The sequence below is a fragment of the Anomaloglossus baeobatrachus genome, unplaced genomic scaffold, assembly GCF_048569485.1.
Source record: "Anomaloglossus baeobatrachus isolate aAnoBae1 unplaced genomic scaffold, aAnoBae1.hap1 Scaffold_4088, whole genome shotgun sequence".
Taxonomy (NCBI): Eukaryota; Metazoa; Chordata; class Amphibia; order Anura; family Aromobatidae; genus Anomaloglossus; species Anomaloglossus baeobatrachus.
In genome coordinates, this window is record NW_027443423.1 from 28,063 (window position 1) to 46,296 (window position 18,234).

The 18,234-nt window shown below is 48.6% G+C and overlaps 11 non-coding genes across 11 annotated transcripts; all 11 read right to left on the reverse strand.

The window, feature by feature from the left end:
- Positions 1-1,700: 1,700 nt before the first annotated feature.
- Positions 1,701-1,891, reverse strand: LOC142277298 (U2 spliceosomal RNA). The gene has a single exon (XR_012740478.1). It is a non-coding gene; the product is annotated as a U2 spliceosomal RNA (small nuclear RNA).
- Positions 1,892-3,278: 1,387 nt separating this feature from the next.
- LOC142277299 (U2 spliceosomal RNA) lies at positions 3,279-3,469 on the reverse strand. Its single transcript, XR_012740479.1, has one exon. It is a non-coding gene; the product is annotated as a U2 spliceosomal RNA (small nuclear RNA).
- A 1,387-nt stretch (positions 3,470-4,856) lies between these two features.
- LOC142277300 (U2 spliceosomal RNA) lies at positions 4,857-5,047 on the reverse strand. The gene has a single exon (XR_012740480.1). It is a non-coding gene; the product is annotated as a U2 spliceosomal RNA (small nuclear RNA).
- Positions 5,048-6,434: 1,387 nt separating this feature from the next.
- LOC142277301 (U2 spliceosomal RNA) lies at positions 6,435-6,625 on the reverse strand. Its single transcript, XR_012740481.1, has one exon. It is a non-coding gene; the product is annotated as a U2 spliceosomal RNA (small nuclear RNA).
- Positions 6,626-8,012: 1,387 nt separating this feature from the next.
- On the reverse strand, positions 8,013-8,203 carry LOC142277302 (U2 spliceosomal RNA). The gene has a single exon (XR_012740482.1). It is a non-coding gene; the product is annotated as a U2 spliceosomal RNA (small nuclear RNA).
- Positions 8,204-9,590: 1,387 nt separating this feature from the next.
- On the reverse strand, positions 9,591-9,781 carry LOC142277303 (U2 spliceosomal RNA). The gene has a single exon (XR_012740483.1). It is a non-coding gene; the product is annotated as a U2 spliceosomal RNA (small nuclear RNA).
- A 1,387-nt stretch (positions 9,782-11,168) lies between these two features.
- LOC142277304 (U2 spliceosomal RNA) lies at positions 11,169-11,359 on the reverse strand. The gene has a single exon (XR_012740484.1). It is a non-coding gene; the product is annotated as a U2 spliceosomal RNA (small nuclear RNA).
- A 1,387-nt stretch (positions 11,360-12,746) lies between these two features.
- Positions 12,747-12,937, reverse strand: LOC142277307 (U2 spliceosomal RNA). The gene has a single exon (XR_012740486.1). It is a non-coding gene; the product is annotated as a U2 spliceosomal RNA (small nuclear RNA).
- A 1,387-nt stretch (positions 12,938-14,324) lies between these two features.
- On the reverse strand, positions 14,325-14,515 carry LOC142277308 (U2 spliceosomal RNA). The gene has a single exon (XR_012740487.1). It is a non-coding gene; the product is annotated as a U2 spliceosomal RNA (small nuclear RNA).
- Positions 14,516-15,917: 1,402 nt separating this feature from the next.
- On the reverse strand, positions 15,918-16,109 carry LOC142277310 (U2 spliceosomal RNA). The gene has a single exon (XR_012740489.1). It is a non-coding gene; the product is annotated as a U2 spliceosomal RNA (small nuclear RNA).
- A 1,395-nt stretch (positions 16,110-17,504) lies between these two features.
- On the reverse strand, positions 17,505-17,696 carry LOC142277309 (U2 spliceosomal RNA). Its single transcript, XR_012740488.1, has one exon. It is a non-coding gene; the product is annotated as a U2 spliceosomal RNA (small nuclear RNA).
- Between the last annotated feature and the right edge of the window lie 538 nt (positions 17,697-18,234).

The window sequence follows — 18,234 nt, forward strand, 5'->3', positions numbered from 1 at the left end:
TCCTTCTCCTTTTCCTTCTCCTTTTCCTTCTCCTTTCCCCCCCCCGTCTCACTCCCCCCTTCGCCCCCCCCTCTACTCGCACCCGCTCCGTCACCCCCCGTCGCCGCCGAGGCCCCTAAACCGGCTGCACCCACCCACGCCGCCACCGGCGCCTGGGCCCCCTCCCCCCCCGCTCCCGAAGCCGCCGCCAGCCCCTGCAACAGCCCCAACAATTGACTCCACACTGCGAAACCAGCGGGCGCTGCCGTAGCCGCAGCCGCCCCCCCCCCCGAAGCCCCCCGCCAGTGCAGCCCCTGCCGCCTCCGCGGCCGTCTCACCCGACCGCCGCTCGGCGTCTCCCGAGACCGCCGCCTCGCTGTCCTCCGTCTGTCGTCCATCCGACTCCTCCGAACCGAAAGCCTCTTCCCCCTCCTCGCCGCTGGCCTCATCTTCCATCCGACATCCGGGGGGCGCCGCCGCAGCACCCCCCCCACCACGGCCGCCAGACAGGGCCGCCGCGTGGGCAGAGTCATCCCCGCTCCATCTCTTGCCCCGGGGTGACAACCCAGGAGACCGTCCTGTCCCCCGCGCCGGCACCCCGGGCCTCGACCTCTTGCGCCCGCCCCCCTGCCGACTGCAAGGGGCCTCCGGGCGCGGACGACCAGACGCCCGGCTCCGGATCTCAGCCGTCGTCGCCTCTGGCCCTCCTGGGCTATTGCAGGCCTCCATCCGCCGAGTCCTCCCGCTCCCACGGGAGACTGCCACATCCGGGGGCTGCACAGCGGTACTGAGTGACCCGGCGGTTGCCGCAGGGCTCCCGCCGTCACTCCTTCTCTCAGCCGCACCGGGGTCAGGCACCGCAGACCCCCCCCCGGCGCCGGACCTACCGCCACGTGCAGCCCCGCGGTCCCCCCGCCGACTGCAGGGGGATCTGCTGGCCTCTCTCCTGCGCCGAGCGCGCTCCCGGCCTGGAGCCGCTGCAGTCTCAGGAACTCCAGCCCGGAGGCCGGGACCGGAAGCAGGCCCCGTGCTGGCCACTCCCACCTCCCGACCGCCGCGGCTGGAACGAAGATTCCTCCCGCCGGCCTCTGCAGCAGCCAGACGCTGCTGCTGCGCTGCACTCTGCGGAGGGTCCCTGGAGGGGCTCTTACATCTCCTCCTCGCCCCCCCCGCGCCCGGGGAATACCTGCGGGGGGGCCGCGACTGGCGCCCGCCGCTGCTGGGGGGACGAGGGGCAAGCGCCGACGGGTTAACCCCGGCAGCCCTGATGTGGGTCTGCACTGCCAGGGGCCCGTGCGCTGCGACCGCTGCCTGAATCAGACGCTGGAGCTCCTGAAGATCTGCCATGGAGGTGCACGTGCAGATCGTTCGGCGTCCGGAAACAGAAGAGGAGGTAACTCCTTCCTCTCCCAGCTAACCCTTTCCCTGCTCCTCCTCTTCCTCCCCGGCTAAAACCATCCCCCAAAGCCATATTAGGCATATACCACTGTCCCTATTAACCCATCACTCCCTACCTCCCCCTTGGTCATGTCGCCCCTCCCCCCAAGTGGGTCCGTGGCTTTCTTGCTCGCTCATCACTAATAAAAAACAAAAGGAGGAAGTGTGAAAAGTGAATGGGCCAAATTGAGGTGCATATGAAGACGTATGCTTTCTTCCAATTCATTAAATCGGGCTAATATGAATCAGGTGAATTGAGTTCTGCTTTTGGAAACTGGGTTAAGAAGGGGTGCACCGTTCCTGGAGGTACTGCAATACCAGGTCAATGCGTGGAGTGGACAGAGCAAGCTCTTTTTCCATCTCCCTGTTCTAAAAATCCATTTAATATATGGTCCCCAGATAGGGGACGTATCAGATATTAAACTGATAAGAACAGATACTACACTTGATCTTAGCCAAAAGGCCGAGAAGCGATAACCAGAATTGGTTTGGGCCTCGAGTGGCACCCTGGCCTATGCCGGACACATCTTAGGGAGAGAGAGCGAGAGGGAGACAAACCCACGCCTACACAAGACATTTTGTCACCCAAGCCAACCCTTGAAAAGGCTGCTTTGCAGAGCCAAAACAAGAAGAATGGTGCGTTTTGCAGCCGCCGCCCACTGCAATGAATCTGAATAACTCCTCCTTTAGGGCGCAAGCAACTCCCCTCCCCCTTGCAGTCTTTCCAATTCACGATACAAAAAGACGGACAGGACAGGTTGCCTGACTTTCCGTCACTGCCACCCTTTGCCATCCTTACCCGTAGAAAGCCCTTTCATCATCCCCAAACCCTAATCTTTTCCCTTTCCTTCCCAGCCCCCAAACCCTGCCCTCTGTACCTTTCTCACCACCCGCTTCCCTTCTCCTGTCATCCCCCTACCACCCGGGAAAAAAAGAGATTGCCCCCTCCTTCCACTAGCCCACCCTCCCACCCAAAGAACAACTTCTTCTGCGCAGCTTGTTTTCTAGGCAGCAGCGCTATTGTGATGTCATCGGGGGGCATTGTGACAAGCCGCCAGTGTTCCGTCTCTTCATGTTGTGCACAGTTCAAACGGAAAATACATCAACAGGCAGACTACAGAAAAGCTTACTATCAAAGGTTAGAGGGGGGCTTTCTCAGAGGGCTTTTTACAGTTTTTCTATTCCCAATTAGCCGTTTAAGTGTACTTATTGAAAGTAGTAATTCTTTCATAGGCCGCCCTTTCTTAGTATTTGACGTTCCTTATATTGCGGTATGAGGCTTCGCAGTAGGTTGCAAACATTCATCACCCATGACTGTCCCCAATTGAGCTCAGAAGCTCAATGTCTATCATGACCTCTCTTTTAGAATGTCCAAGAGCAAGCAAACTATTCCTCCAGGAGAGGGCGCCAACAGACTACTAAAGAGATCATCATTACTCAAAGAAAACCCCAAAAACCAATGCATGATAGGAATAAACAGGTAACTTTCTTTGGAGTGGAAGCGGAGAGATCGCACCAGATGCCAATTCTAGATGTTATCACACCTGTGGTCACTGCAGCAGCAGGTGAATCCACTTTGTCCAAAAGGGATCTATTCCATTCAATTGCAAATGATCTAGATAAGACAGAGAACTGCAGCACGGGGACATAGCCGAGTTGGTCAGGTTGAGTGGTGATGAGTTTGCTATTTGGATGAATAAAGAAAGTCAAAAGTGTGAAAGATAAAAAACAAAAGGAGGAAGTGTGAAAAGTGAATGGGCCAAATTGAGGTGCATATGAAGACGTATGCTTTCTTCCAATTCATTAAATCGGGCTAATATGAATCAGGTGAATTGAGTTCTGCTTTTGGAAACTGGGTTAAGAAGGGGTGCACCGTTCCTGGAGGTACTGCAATACCAGGTCAATGCGTGGAGTGGACAGAGCAAGCTCTTTTTCCATCTCCCTGTTCTAAAAATCCATTTAATATATGGTCCCCAGATAGGGGACGTATCAGATATTAAACTGATAAGAACAGATACTACACTTGATCTTAGCCAAAAGGCCGAGAAGCGATAACCAGAATTGGTTTGGGCCTCGAGTGGCACCCTGGCCTATGCCGGACACATCTTAGGGAGAGAGAGCGAGAGGGAGACAAACCCACGCCTACACAAGACATTTTGTCACCCAAGCCAACCCTTGAAAAGGCTGCTTTGCAGAGCCAAAACAAGAAGAATGGTGCGTTTTGCAGCCGCCGCCCACTGCAATGAATCTGAATAACTCCTCCTTTAGGGCGCAAGCAACTCCCCTCCCCCTTGCAGTCTTTCCAATTCACGATACAAAAAGACGGACAGGACAGGTTGCCTGACTTTCCGTCACTGCCACCCTTTGCCATCCTTACCCGTAGAAAGCCCTTTCATCATCCCCAAACCCTAATCTTTTCCCTTTCCTTCCCAGCCCCCAAACCCTGCCCTCTGTACCTTTCTCACCACCCGCTTCCCTTCTCCTGTCATCCCCCTACCACCCGGGAAAAAAAGAGATTGCCCCCTCCTTCCACTAGCCCACCCTCCCACCCAAAGAACAACTTCTTCTGCGCAGCTTGTTTTCTAGGCAGCAGCGCTATTGTGATGTCATCGGGGGGCATTGTGACAAGCCGCCAGTGTTCCGTCTCTTCATGTTGTGCACAGTTCAAACGGAAAATACATCAACAGGCAGACTACAGAAAAGCTTACTATCAAAGGTTAGAGGGGGGCTTTCTCAGAGGGCTTTTTACAGTTTTTCTATTCCCAATTAGCCGTTTAAGTGTACTTATTGAAAGTAGTAATTCTTTCATAGGCCGCCCTTTCTTAGTATTTGACGTTCCTTATATTGCGGTATGAGGCTTCGCAGTAGGTTGCAAACATTCATCACCCATGACTGTCCCCAATTGAGCTCAGAAGCTCAATGTCTATCATGACCTCTCTTTTAGAATGTCCAAGAGCAAGCAAACTATTCCTCCAGGAGAGGGCGCCAACAGACTACTAAAGAGATCATCATTACTCAAAGAAAACCCCAAAAACCAATGCATGATAGGAATAAACAGGTAACTTTCTTTGGAGTGGAAGCGGAGAGATCGCACCAGATGCCAATTCTAGATGTTATCACACCTGTGGTCACTGCAGCAGCAGGTGAATCCACTTTGTCCAAAAGGGATCTATTCCATTCAATTGCAAATGATCTAGATAAGACAGAGAACTGCAGCACGGGGACATAGCCGAGTTGGTCAGGTTGAGTGGTGATGAGTTTGCTATTTGGATGAATAAAGAAAGTCAAAAGTGTGAAAGATAAAAAACAAAAGGAGGAAGTGTGAAAAGTGAATGGGCCAAATTGAGGTGCATATGAAGACGTATGCTTTCTTCCAATTCATTAAATCGGGCTAATATGAATCAGGTGAATTGAGTTCTGCTTTTGGAAACTGGGTTAAGAAGGGGTGCACCGTTCCTGGAGGTACTGCAATACCAGGTCAATGCGTGGAGTGGACAGAGCAAGCTCTTTTTCCATCTCCCTGTTCTAAAAATCCATTTAATATATGGTCCCCAGATAGGGGACGTATCAGATATTAAACTGATAAGAACAGATACTACACTTGATCTTAGCCAAAAGGCCGAGAAGCGATAACCAGAATTGGTTTGGGCCTCGAGTGGCACCCTGGCCTATGCCGGACACATCTTAGGGAGAGAGAGCGAGAGGGAGACAAACCCACGCCTACACAAGACATTTTGTCACCCAAGCCAACCCTTGAAAAGGCTGCTTTGCAGAGCCAAAACAAGAAGAATGGTGCGTTTTGCAGCCGCCGCCCACTGCAATGAATCTGAATAACTCCTCCTTTAGGGCGCAAGCAACTCCCCTCCCCCTTGCAGTCTTTCCAATTCACGATACAAAAAGACGGACAGGACAGGTTGCCTGACTTTCCGTCACTGCCACCCTTTGCCATCCTTACCCGTAGAAAGCCCTTTCATCATCCCCAAACCCTAATCTTTTCCCTTTCCTTCCCAGCCCCCAAACCCTGCCCTCTGTACCTTTCTCACCACCCGCTTCCCTTCTCCTGTCATCCCCCTACCACCCGGGAAAAAAAGAGATTGCCCCCTCCTTCCACTAGCCCACCCTCCCACCCAAAGAACAACTTCTTCTGCGCAGCTTGTTTTCTAGGCAGCAGCGCTATTGTGATGTCATCGGGGGGCATTGTGACAAGCCGCCAGTGTTCCGTCTCTTCATGTTGTGCACAGTTCAAACGGAAAATACATCAACAGGCAGACTACAGAAAAGCTTACTATCAAAGGTTAGAGGGGGGCTTTCTCAGAGGGCTTTTTACAGTTTTTCTATTCCCAATTAGCCGTTTAAGTGTACTTATTGAAAGTAGTAATTCTTTCATAGGCCGCCCTTTCTTAGTATTTGACGTTCCTTATATTGCGGTATGAGGCTTCGCAGTAGGTTGCAAACATTCATCACCCATGACTGTCCCCAATTGAGCTCAGAAGCTCAATGTCTATCATGACCTCTCTTTTAGAATGTCCAAGAGCAAGCAAACTATTCCTCCAGGAGAGGGCGCCAACAGACTACTAAAGAGATCATCATTACTCAAAGAAAACCCCAAAAACCAATGCATGATAGGAATAAACAGGTAACTTTCTTTGGAGTGGAAGCGGAGAGATCGCACCAGATGCCAATTCTAGATGTTATCACACCTGTGGTCACTGCAGCAGCAGGTGAATCCACTTTGTCCAAAAGGGATCTATTCCATTCAATTGCAAATGATCTAGATAAGACAGAGAACTGCAGCACGGGGACATAGCCGAGTTGGTCAGGTTGAGTGGTGATGAGTTTGCTATTTGGATGAATAAAGAAAGTCAAAAGTGTGAAAGATAAAAAACAAAAGGAGGAAGTGTGAAAAGTGAATGGGCCAAATTGAGGTGCATATGAAGACGTATGCTTTCTTCCAATTCATTAAATCGGGCTAATATGAATCAGGTGAATTGAGTTCTGCTTTTGGAAACTGGGTTAAGAAGGGGTGCACCGTTCCTGGAGGTACTGCAATACCAGGTCAATGCGTGGAGTGGACAGAGCAAGCTCTTTTTCCATCTCCCTGTTCTAAAAATCCATTTAATATATGGTCCCCAGATAGGGGACGTATCAGATATTAAACTGATAAGAACAGATACTACACTTGATCTTAGCCAAAAGGCCGAGAAGCGATAACCAGAATTGGTTTGGGCCTCGAGTGGCACCCTGGCCTATGCCGGACACATCTTAGGGAGAGAGAGCGAGAGGGAGACAAACCCACGCCTACACAAGACATTTTGTCACCCAAGCCAACCCTTGAAAAGGCTGCTTTGCAGAGCCAAAACAAGAAGAATGGTGCGTTTTGCAGCCGCCGCCCACTGCAATGAATCTGAATAACTCCTCCTTTAGGGCGCAAGCAACTCCCCTCCCCCTTGCAGTCTTTCCAATTCACGATACAAAAAGACGGACAGGACAGGTTGCCTGACTTTCCGTCACTGCCACCCTTTGCCATCCTTACCCGTAGAAAGCCCTTTCATCATCCCCAAACCCTAATCTTTTCCCTTTCCTTCCCAGCCCCCAAACCCTGCCCTCTGTACCTTTCTCACCACCCGCTTCCCTTCTCCTGTCATCCCCCTACCACCCGGGAAAAAAAGAGATTGCCCCCTCCTTCCACTAGCCCACCCTCCCACCCAAAGAACAACTTCTTCTGCGCAGCTTGTTTTCTAGGCAGCAGCGCTATTGTGATGTCATCGGGGGGCATTGTGACAAGCCGCCAGTGTTCCGTCTCTTCATGTTGTGCACAGTTCAAACGGAAAATACATCAACAGGCAGACTACAGAAAAGCTTACTATCAAAGGTTAGAGGGGGGCTTTCTCAGAGGGCTTTTTACAGTTTTTCTATTCCCAATTAGCCGTTTAAGTGTACTTATTGAAAGTAGTAATTCTTTCATAGGCCGCCCTTTCTTAGTATTTGACGTTCCTTATATTGCGGTATGAGGCTTCGCAGTAGGTTGCAAACATTCATCACCCATGACTGTCCCCAATTGAGCTCAGAAGCTCAATGTCTATCATGACCTCTCTTTTAGAATGTCCAAGAGCAAGCAAACTATTCCTCCAGGAGAGGGCGCCAACAGACTACTAAAGAGATCATCATTACTCAAAGAAAACCCCAAAAACCAATGCATGATAGGAATAAACAGGTAACTTTCTTTGGAGTGGAAGCGGAGAGATCGCACCAGATGCCAATTCTAGATGTTATCACACCTGTGGTCACTGCAGCAGCAGGTGAATCCACTTTGTCCAAAAGGGATCTATTCCATTCAATTGCAAATGATCTAGATAAGACAGAGAACTGCAGCACGGGGACATAGCCGAGTTGGTCAGGTTGAGTGGTGATGAGTTTGCTATTTGGATGAATAAAGAAAGTCAAAAGTGTGAAAGATAAAAAACAAAAGGAGGAAGTGTGAAAAGTGAATGGGCCAAATTGAGGTGCATATGAAGACGTATGCTTTCTTCCAATTCATTAAATCGGGCTAATATGAATCAGGTGAATTGAGTTCTGCTTTTGGAAACTGGGTTAAGAAGGGGTGCACCGTTCCTGGAGGTACTGCAATACCAGGTCAATGCGTGGAGTGGACAGAGCAAGCTCTTTTTCCATCTCCCTGTTCTAAAAATCCATTTAATATATGGTCCCCAGATAGGGGACGTATCAGATATTAAACTGATAAGAACAGATACTACACTTGATCTTAGCCAAAAGGCCGAGAAGCGATAACCAGAATTGGTTTGGGCCTCGAGTGGCACCCTGGCCTATGCCGGACACATCTTAGGGAGAGAGAGCGAGAGGGAGACAAACCCACGCCTACACAAGACATTTTGTCACCCAAGCCAACCCTTGAAAAGGCTGCTTTGCAGAGCCAAAACAAGAAGAATGGTGCGTTTTGCAGCCGCCGCCCACTGCAATGAATCTGAATAACTCCTCCTTTAGGGCGCAAGCAACTCCCCTCCCCCTTGCAGTCTTTCCAATTCACGATACAAAAAGACGGACAGGACAGGTTGCCTGACTTTCCGTCACTGCCACCCTTTGCCATCCTTACCCGTAGAAAGCCCTTTCATCATCCCCAAACCCTAATCTTTTCCCTTTCCTTCCCAGCCCCCAAACCCTGCCCTCTGTACCTTTCTCACCACCCGCTTCCCTTCTCCTGTCATCCCCCTACCACCCGGGAAAAAAAGAGATTGCCCCCTCCTTCCACTAGCCCACCCTCCCACCCAAAGAACAACTTCTTCTGCGCAGCTTGTTTTCTAGGCAGCAGCGCTATTGTGATGTCATCGGGGGGCATTGTGACAAGCCGCCAGTGTTCCGTCTCTTCATGTTGTGCACAGTTCAAACGGAAAATACATCAACAGGCAGACTACAGAAAAGCTTACTATCAAAGGTTAGAGGGGGGCTTTCTCAGAGGGCTTTTTACAGTTTTTCTATTCCCAATTAGCCGTTTAAGTGTACTTATTGAAAGTAGTAATTCTTTCATAGGCCGCCCTTTCTTAGTATTTGACGTTCCTTATATTGCGGTATGAGGCTTCGCAGTAGGTTGCAAACATTCATCACCCATGACTGTCCCCAATTGAGCTCAGAAGCTCAATGTCTATCATGACCTCTCTTTTAGAATGTCCAAGAGCAAGCAAACTATTCCTCCAGGAGAGGGCGCCAACAGACTACTAAAGAGATCATCATTACTCAAAGAAAACCCCAAAAACCAATGCATGATAGGAATAAACAGGTAACTTTCTTTGGAGTGGAAGCGGAGAGATCGCACCAGATGCCAATTCTAGATGTTATCACACCTGTGGTCACTGCAGCAGCAGGTGAATCCACTTTGTCCAAAAGGGATCTATTCCATTCAATTGCAAATGATCTAGATAAGACAGAGAACTGCAGCACGGGGACATAGCCGAGTTGGTCAGGTTGAGTGGTGATGAGTTTGCTATTTGGATGAATAAAGAAAGTCAAAAGTGTGAAAGATAAAAAACAAAAGGAGGAAGTGTGAAAAGTGAATGGGCCAAATTGAGGTGCATATGAAGACGTATGCTTTCTTCCAATTCATTAAATCGGGCTAATATGAATCAGGTGAATTGAGTTCTGCTTTTGGAAACTGGGTTAAGAAGGGGTGCACCGTTCCTGGAGGTACTGCAATACCAGGTCAATGCGTGGAGTGGACAGAGCAAGCTCTTTTTCCATCTCCCTGTTCTAAAAATCCATTTAATATATGGTCCCCAGATAGGGGACGTATCAGATATTAAACTGATAAGAACAGATACTACACTTGATCTTAGCCAAAAGGCCGAGAAGCGATAACCAGAATTGGTTTGGGCCTCGAGTGGCACCCTGGCCTATGCCGGACACATCTTAGGGAGAGAGAGCGAGAGGGAGACAAACCCACGCCTACACAAGACATTTTGTCACCCAAGCCAACCCTTGAAAAGGCTGCTTTGCAGAGCCAAAACAAGAAGAATGGTGCGTTTTGCAGCCGCCGCCCACTGCAATGAATCTGAATAACTCCTCCTTTAGGGCGCAAGCAACTCCCCTCCCCCTTGCAGTCTTTCCAATTCACGATACAAAAAGACGGACAGGACAGGTTGCCTGACTTTCCGTCACTGCCACCCTTTGCCATCCTTACCCGTAGAAAGCCCTTTCATCATCCCCAAACCCTAATCTTTTCCCTTTCCTTCCCAGCCCCCAAACCCTGCCCTCTGTACCTTTCTCACCACCCGCTTCCCTTCTCCTGTCATCCCCCTACCACCCGGGAAAAAAAGAGATTGCCCCCTCCTTCCACTAGCCCACCCTCCCACCCAAAGAACAACTTCTTCTGCGCAGCTTGTTTTCTAGGCAGCAGCGCTATTGTGATGTCATCGGGGGGCATTGTGACAAGCCGCCAGTGTTCCGTCTCTTCATGTTGTGCACAGTTCAAACGGAAAATACATCAACAGGCAGACTACAGAAAAGCTTACTATCAAAGGTTAGAGGGGGGCTTTCTCAGAGGGCTTTTTACAGTTTTTCTATTCCCAATTAGCCGTTTAAGTGTACTTATTGAAAGTAGTAATTCTTTCATAGGCCGCCCTTTCTTAGTATTTGACGTTCCTTATATTGCGGTATGAGGCTTCGCAGTAGGTTGCAAACATTCATCACCCATGACTGTCCCCAATTGAGCTCAGAAGCTCAATGTCTATCATGACCTCTCTTTTAGAATGTCCAAGAGCAAGCAAACTATTCCTCCAGGAGAGGGCGCCAACAGACTACTAAAGAGATCATCATTACTCAAAGAAAACCCCAAAAACCAATGCATGATAGGAATAAACAGGTAACTTTCTTTGGAGTGGAAGCGGAGAGATCGCACCAGATGCCAATTCTAGATGTTATCACACCTGTGGTCACTGCAGCAGCAGGTGAATCCACTTTGTCCAAAAGGGATCTATTCCATTCAATTGCAAATGATCTAGATAAGACAGAGAACTGCAGCACGGGGACATAGCCGAGTTGGTCAGGTTGAGTGGTGATGAGTTTGCTATTTGGATGAATAAAGAAAGTCAAAAGTGTGAAAGATAAAAAACAAAAGGAGGAAGTGTGAAAAGTGAATGGGCCAAATTGAGGTGCATATGAAGACGTATGCTTTCTTCCAATTCATTAAATCGGGCTAATATGAATCAGGTGAATTGAGTTCTGCTTTTGGAAACTGGGTTAAGAAGGGGTGCACCGTTCCTGGAGGTACTGCAATACCAGGTCAATGCGTGGAGTGGACAGAGCAAGCTCTTTTTCCATCTCCCTGTTCTAAAAATCCATTTAATATATGGTCCCCAGATAGGGGACGTATCAGATATTAAACTGATAAGAACAGATACTACACTTGATCTTAGCCAAAAGGCCGAGAAGCGATAACCAGAATTGGTTTGGGCCTCGAGTGGCACCCTGGCCTATGCCGGACACATCTTAGGGAGAGAGAGCGAGAGGGAGACAAACCCACGCCTACACAAGACATTTTGTCACCCAAGCCAACCCTTGAAAAGGCTGCTTTGCAGAGCCAAAACAAGAAGAATGGTGCGTTTTGCAGCCGCCGCCCACTGCAATGAATCTGAATAACTCCTCCTTTAGGGCGCAAGCAACTCCCCTCCCCCTTGCAGTCTTTCCAATTCACGATACAAAAAGACGGACAGGACAGGTTGCCTGACTTTCCGTCACTGCCACCCTTTGCCATCCTTACCCGTAGAAAGCCCTTTCATCATCCCCAAACCCTAATCTTTTCCCTTTCCTTCCCAGCCCCCAAACCCTGCCCTCTGTACCTTTCTCACCACCCGCTTCCCTTCTCCTGTCATCCCCCTACCACCCGGGAAAAAAAGAGATTGCCCCCTCCTTCCACTAGCCCACCCTCCCACCCAAAGAACAACTTCTTCTGCGCAGCTTGTTTTCTAGGCAGCAGCGCTATTGTGATGTCATCGGGGGGCATTGTGACAAGCCGCCAGTGTTCCGTCTCTTCATGTTGTGCACAGTTCAAACGGAAAATACATCAACAGGCAGACTACAGAAAAGCTTACTATCAAAGGTTAGAGGGGGGCTTTCTCAGAGGGCTTTTTACAGTTTTTCTATTCCCAATTAGCCGTTTAAGTGTACTTATTGAAAGTAGTAATTCTTTCATAGGCCGCCCTTTCTTAGTATTTGACGTTCCTTATATTGCGGTATGAGGCTTCGCAGTAGGTTGCAAACATTCATCACCCATGACTGTCCCCAATTGAGCTCAGAAGCTCAATGTCTATCATGACCTCTCTTTTAGAATGTCCAAGAGCAAGCAAACTATTCCTCCAGGAGAGGGCGCCAACAGACTACTAAAGAGATCATCATTACTCAAAGAAAACCCCAAAAACCAATGCATGATAGGAATAAACAGGTAACTTTCTTTGGAGTGGAAGCGGAGAGATCGCACCAGATGCCAATTCTAGATGTTATCACACCTGTGGTCACTGCAGCAGCAGGTGAATCCACTTTGTCCAAAAGGGATCTATTCCATTCAATTGCAAATGATCTAGATAAGACAGAGAACTGCAGCACGGGGACATAGCCGAGTTGGTCAGGTTGAGTGGTGATGAGTTTGCTATTTGGATGAATAAAGAAAGTCAAAAGTGTGAAAGATAAAAAACAAAAGGAGGAAGTGTGAAAAGTGAATGGGCCAAATTGAGGTGCATATGAAGACGTATGCTTTCTTCCAATTCATTAAATCGGGCTAATATGAATCAGGTGAATTGAGTTCTGCTTTTGGAAACTGGGTTAAGAAGGGGTGCACCGTTCCTGGAGGTACTGCAATACCAGGTCAATGCGTGGAGTGGACAGAGCAAGCTCTTTTTCCATCTCCCTGTTCTAAAAATCCATTTAATATATGGTCCCCAGATAGGGGACGTATCAGATATTAAACTGATAAGAACAGATACTACACTTGATCTTAGCCAAAAGGCCGAGAAGCGATAACCAGAATTGGTTTGGGCCTCGAGTGGCACCCTGGCCTATGCCGGACACATCTTAGGGAGAGAGAGCGAGAGGGAGACAAACCCACGCCTACACAAGACATTTTGTCACCCAAGCCAACCCTTGAAAAGGCTGCTTTGCAGAGCCAAAACAAGAAGAATGGTGCGTTTTGCAGCCGCCGCCCACTGCAATGAATCTGAATAACTCCTCCTTTAGGGCGCAAGCAACTCCCCTCCCCCTTGCAGTCTTTCCAATTCACGATACAAAAAGACGGACAGGACAGGTTGCCTGACTTTCCGTCACTGCCACCCTTTGCCATCCTTACCCGTAGAAAGCCCTTTCATCATCCCCAAACCCTAATCTTTTCCCTTTCCTTCCCAGCCCCCAAACCCTGCCCTCTGTACCTTTCTCACCACCCGCTTCCCTTCTCCTGTCATCCCCCTACCACCCGGGAAAAAAAGAGATTGCCCCCTCCTTCCACTAGCCCACCCTCCCACCCAAAGAACAACTTCTTCTGCGCAGCTTGTTTTCTAGGCAGCAGCGCTATTGTGATGTCATCGGGGGGCATTGTGACAAGCCGCCAGTGTTCCGTCTCTTCATGTTGTGCACAGTTCAAACGGAAAATACATCAACAGGCAGACTACAGAAAAGCTTACTATCAAAGGTTAGAGGGGGGCTTTCTCAGAGGGCTTTTTACAGTTTTTCTATTCCCAATTAGCCGTTTAAGTGTACTTATTGAAAGTAGTAATTCTTTCATAGGCCGCCCTTTCTTAGTATTTGACGTTCCTTATATTGCGGTATGAGGCTTCGCAGTAGGTTGCAAACATTCATCACCCATGACTGTCCCCAATTGAGCTCAGAAGCTCAATGTCTATCATGACCTCTCTTTTAGAATGTCCAAGAGCAAGCAAACTATTCCTCCAGGAGAGGGCGCCAACAGACTACTAAAGAGATCATCATTACTCAAAGAAAACCCCAAAAACCAATGCATGATAGGAATAAACAGGTAACTTTCTTTGGAGTGGAAGCGGAGAGATCGCACCAGATGCCAATTCTAGATGTTATCACACCTGTGGTCACTGCAGCAGCAGGTGAATCCACTTTGTCCAAAAGGGATCTATTCCATTCAATTGCAAATGATCTAGATAAGACAGAGAACTGCAGCACGGGGACATAGCCGAGTTGGTCAGGTTGAGTGGTGATGAGTTTGCTATTTGGATGAATAAAGAAAGTCAAAAGTGTGAAAGATAAAAAACAAAAGGAGGAAGTGTGAAAAGTGAATGGGCCAAATTGAGGTGCATATGAAGACGTATGCTTTCTTCCAATTCATTAAATCGGGCTAATATGAATCAGGTGAATTGAGTTCTGCTTTTGGAAACTGGGTTAAGAAGGGGTGCACCGTTCCTGGAGGTACTGCAATACCAGGTCAATGCGTGGAGTGGACAGAGCAAGCTCTTTTTCCATCTCCCTGTTCTAAAAATCCATTTAATATATGGTCCCCAGATAGGGGACGTATCAGATATTAAACTGATAAGAACAGATACTACACTTGATCTTAGCCAAAAGGCCGAGAAGCGATAACCAGAATTGGTTTGGGCCTCGAGTGGCACCCTGGCCTATGCCGGACACATCTTAGGGAGAGAGAGCGAGAGGGAGACAAACCCACGCCTACACAAGACATTTTGTCACCCAAGCCAACCCTTGAAAAGGCTGCTTTGCAGAGCCAAAACAAGAAGAATGGTGCGTTTTGCAGCCGCCGCCCACTGCAATGAATCTGAATAACTCCTCCTTTAGGGCGCAAGCAACTCCCCTCCCCCTTGCAGTCTTTCCAATTCACGATACAAAAAGACGGACAGGACAGGTTGCCTGACTTTCCGTCACTGCCACCCTTTGCCATCCTTACCCGTAGAAAGCCCTTTCATCATCCCCAAACCCTAATCTTTTCCCTTTCCTTCCCAGCCCCACAAACCCTGCCCTCTGTACCTTTCTCACCACCGCCGCTTCCCTTCTCCTGTCATCCCCCCTACCACCCGGGAAAAAAAAGAGATTGCCCCCCTACCTTCCACTAGCCCACCCTCCCACCCAAAGAACAACTTCTTCTGCGCAGCTTGTTTTCTAGGCAGCAGCGCTATTGTGATGTCATCGGGGGGCATTGTGACAAGCCGCCAGTGTTCCGTCTCTTCATGTTGTGCACAGTTCAAACGGAAAATACATCAACAGGCAGACTACAGAAAAGCTTACTATCAAAGGTTAGAGGGGGGCTTTCTCAGAGGGCTTTTTTACAGTTTTTCTATTCCCAATTAGCCGTTTAAGTGTACTTATTGAAAGTAGTACATTCTTTCATAGGCCGCCCTTTCTTAGTATTTGACGTTCCTTATATTGCGGTATGAGGCTTCGCAGTAGGTTGCAAACATTCATCACCCATGACTGTCCCCCAATTGAGCTCAGAAGCTCAATGTCTATCATGACCTCTCTTTTAGAATGTCCAAGAGCAAGCAAACTATTCCTCCAGGAGAGGGCGCCAACAGACTACTAAAGAGATCATCATTACTCAAAGAAAACCCCAAAAACCAATGCATGATAGGAATAAACAGGTAACTTTCTTTGGAGTGGAAGCGGAGAGATCGCACCAGATGCCAATTCTAGATGTTTATCACACCTGTGGTCACTGCAGCAGCAGGTGAATCCACTTTGTCCAAAAGGGATCTATTCCATTCAATTGCAAAAGATCTAGATAAGACAGAGAACTGCAGCACGGGGACATAGCCGAGTTGGTCAGTTGAGTGGTGATGAGTTTGCTATTTGGATGAATAAAGAAAGTCAAAAGTGTGAAAGATAAAAAACAAAAGGAGGAAGTGTGAAAAGTGAATGGGCCAAATTGAGGTGCATATGAAGGACGTATGCTTTCTTCCAATTCATTAAATCGGGGCTAATATGAATCAGGTGAATTGAGTTCTGCTTTTGGAAACTGGGTTAAGAAGGGGGTGTGCACCGTTCCTGGAGGTACTGCAATACCAGGTCAATGCGTGGAGTGGACAGAGCAAGCTCTTTTTCCATCTCCCTGTTCTAAAAATCCATTTAATATATGGTCCCCAGATAGGGGACGTATCAGATATTAAACTGATAAGAACAGGATACTACACTTGATCTTAGCCAAAAGGCCGAGAAGCGATAACCAGAATTGGTTTGGGCCTCGAGTGGCACCCTGGCCTATGCCGGACACATCTTAGGGAGAGAGAGCGAGAGGGAGACAAACCCACGCCTACACAAGACATTTTGTCACCCAAGCCAACCCTTGAAAAGGCTGCTTTTGCAGAGCCAAAACAAGAAGAATGGTGCGTTTTGCAGCCGCCGCCCACTGCAATGAATCTGAATAACTCCTCCTTTAGGGCCGCAAGCAACTCCCCTCACCCCTTGCCAGTCTTTCCAATTCACGATACAAAAAGACGGACAGGACAGGTTGCCTGACTTTCCGTCACTGCCACCCTTTGCCATCCTTACCCGTAGAAAGCCCTTTCATCATCCCCAAACCCTAATCTTTTCCCTTTCCTTTCCAGCCCCCAAACCCTGCCCTCTGTACCTTTCTCACCACCCGCTTCCCTTCTCCTGTCCATCCCCCTACCACCCGGGAAAAAAAGAGATTGCCCCCTCCTTCCACTAGCCCACCCCTCCCACCCAAAGAACAACTTCTTCTGCGCAGCTTGTTTTCTAGGCAGCAGCGCTATTGTGATGTCATCGGGGGGCATTGTGACAAGCCGCCAGTGTTCCGTCTCTTCATGTTGTGCACAGTTCAAACGGAAAATACATCAACAGGCAGACTACAGAAAAGCATACTATCAAAGGTTAGAGGGGGGGCTTTCTCAGAGGGCTTTTTACAGTTTTTCTATTCCCAATTAGCCGTTTAAGTGTACTTATTGAAAGTAGTAATTCTTTCATAGGCCGCCCTTTCTTAGTATTTGACGTTCCTTATATTGCGGTATGAGGCTTCGCAGTAGGTTGCAAACATTCATCACCCCATGCACTGTCCCCAATTGAGCTCAGAAGCTCAATGTCTATCATGACCTCTCTTTAGAATGTCCAAGAGCAAGCAAACTATTCCTCCAGGAGAGGGCGCCAACAGACCTACTAAAGAGATCATCATTACTCAAAGAAAACCCCAAAAACCAATGCATGATAGGAATAAACAGGTAACTTTCTTTGGAGTGGAAGCGGAGAGATCGCACCAGATGCCAATTCTAGATGTTATCACACCTGTGGTCACTGCAGCAGCAGGTGAATCCACTTTGTCCAAAGGGATCTATTCCATTCAATTGCAAATGATCTAGATAAGACAGAGAACTGCAGCACGGGGACATAGCCGAGTTGGTCAGGTTGAGTGGTGATGAGTTTGCTATTTGGATGAATAAAGGAAAGTCAAAAGTGTGAAAGATAAAAACAAAAGGAGGAAGTGTGAAAAGTGAATGGGCCAAATTGAGGTGCATATGAAGACGTATGCTTTCTTCCAATTCATTAAATCGGGCTAATATGAATCAGGTGAATTGAGTTCTGCTTTTGGAAACTGGGTTAAGAAGGGGTGCACCGTTCCTGGAGGTACTGCAATACCAGGTCAATGCGTGGAGTGGACAGAGCAAGCTCTTTTTCCATCTCCCTGTTCTAAAAATCCATTTAATATATGGTCCCCCAGATAGGGGACGTATCAGATATTAAACTGATAAGAACAGATACTACACTTGATCTTAGCCAAAAGGCCGAGAAGCGATAACCAGAATTGGTTTGGGCCTCGAGTGGCACCCTGGCCTATGCCGGACACATCTTAGGGAGAGAGAGCGAGAGGGAGACAAACCCACGCCTACACAAGACATTTTGTCACCCAAGCCAACCCTTGAAAAGGCTGCTTTGCAGAGCCAAAACAAGAAGAATGGTGCGTTTTGCAGCCGCCGCCCACTGCAATGAATCTGAATAACTCCTCCTTTAGGGCGCAAGCAACTCCCCTCCCCCTTGCAGTCTTTCCAATTCACGATACAAAAAGACGGACAGGACAGGTTGCCTGACTTTCCGTCACTGCCACCCTTTGCCATCCTTACCCGTAGAAAGCCCTTTCATCATCCCCAAACCCTAATCTTTTCCCTTTCCTTCCCAGCCCCCAAACCCTGCCCTCAGTTACCTTTCTCACCACCCGCTTCCCTTCTCCTGTCATCCCCCTACCACCCGGGAAAAAAAGAGATTGCCCCCTCCTTCCACTAGCCCACCCTCCCACCCAAAGAACAACTTCTTCTGCGCAGCTTGTTTTCTAGGCAG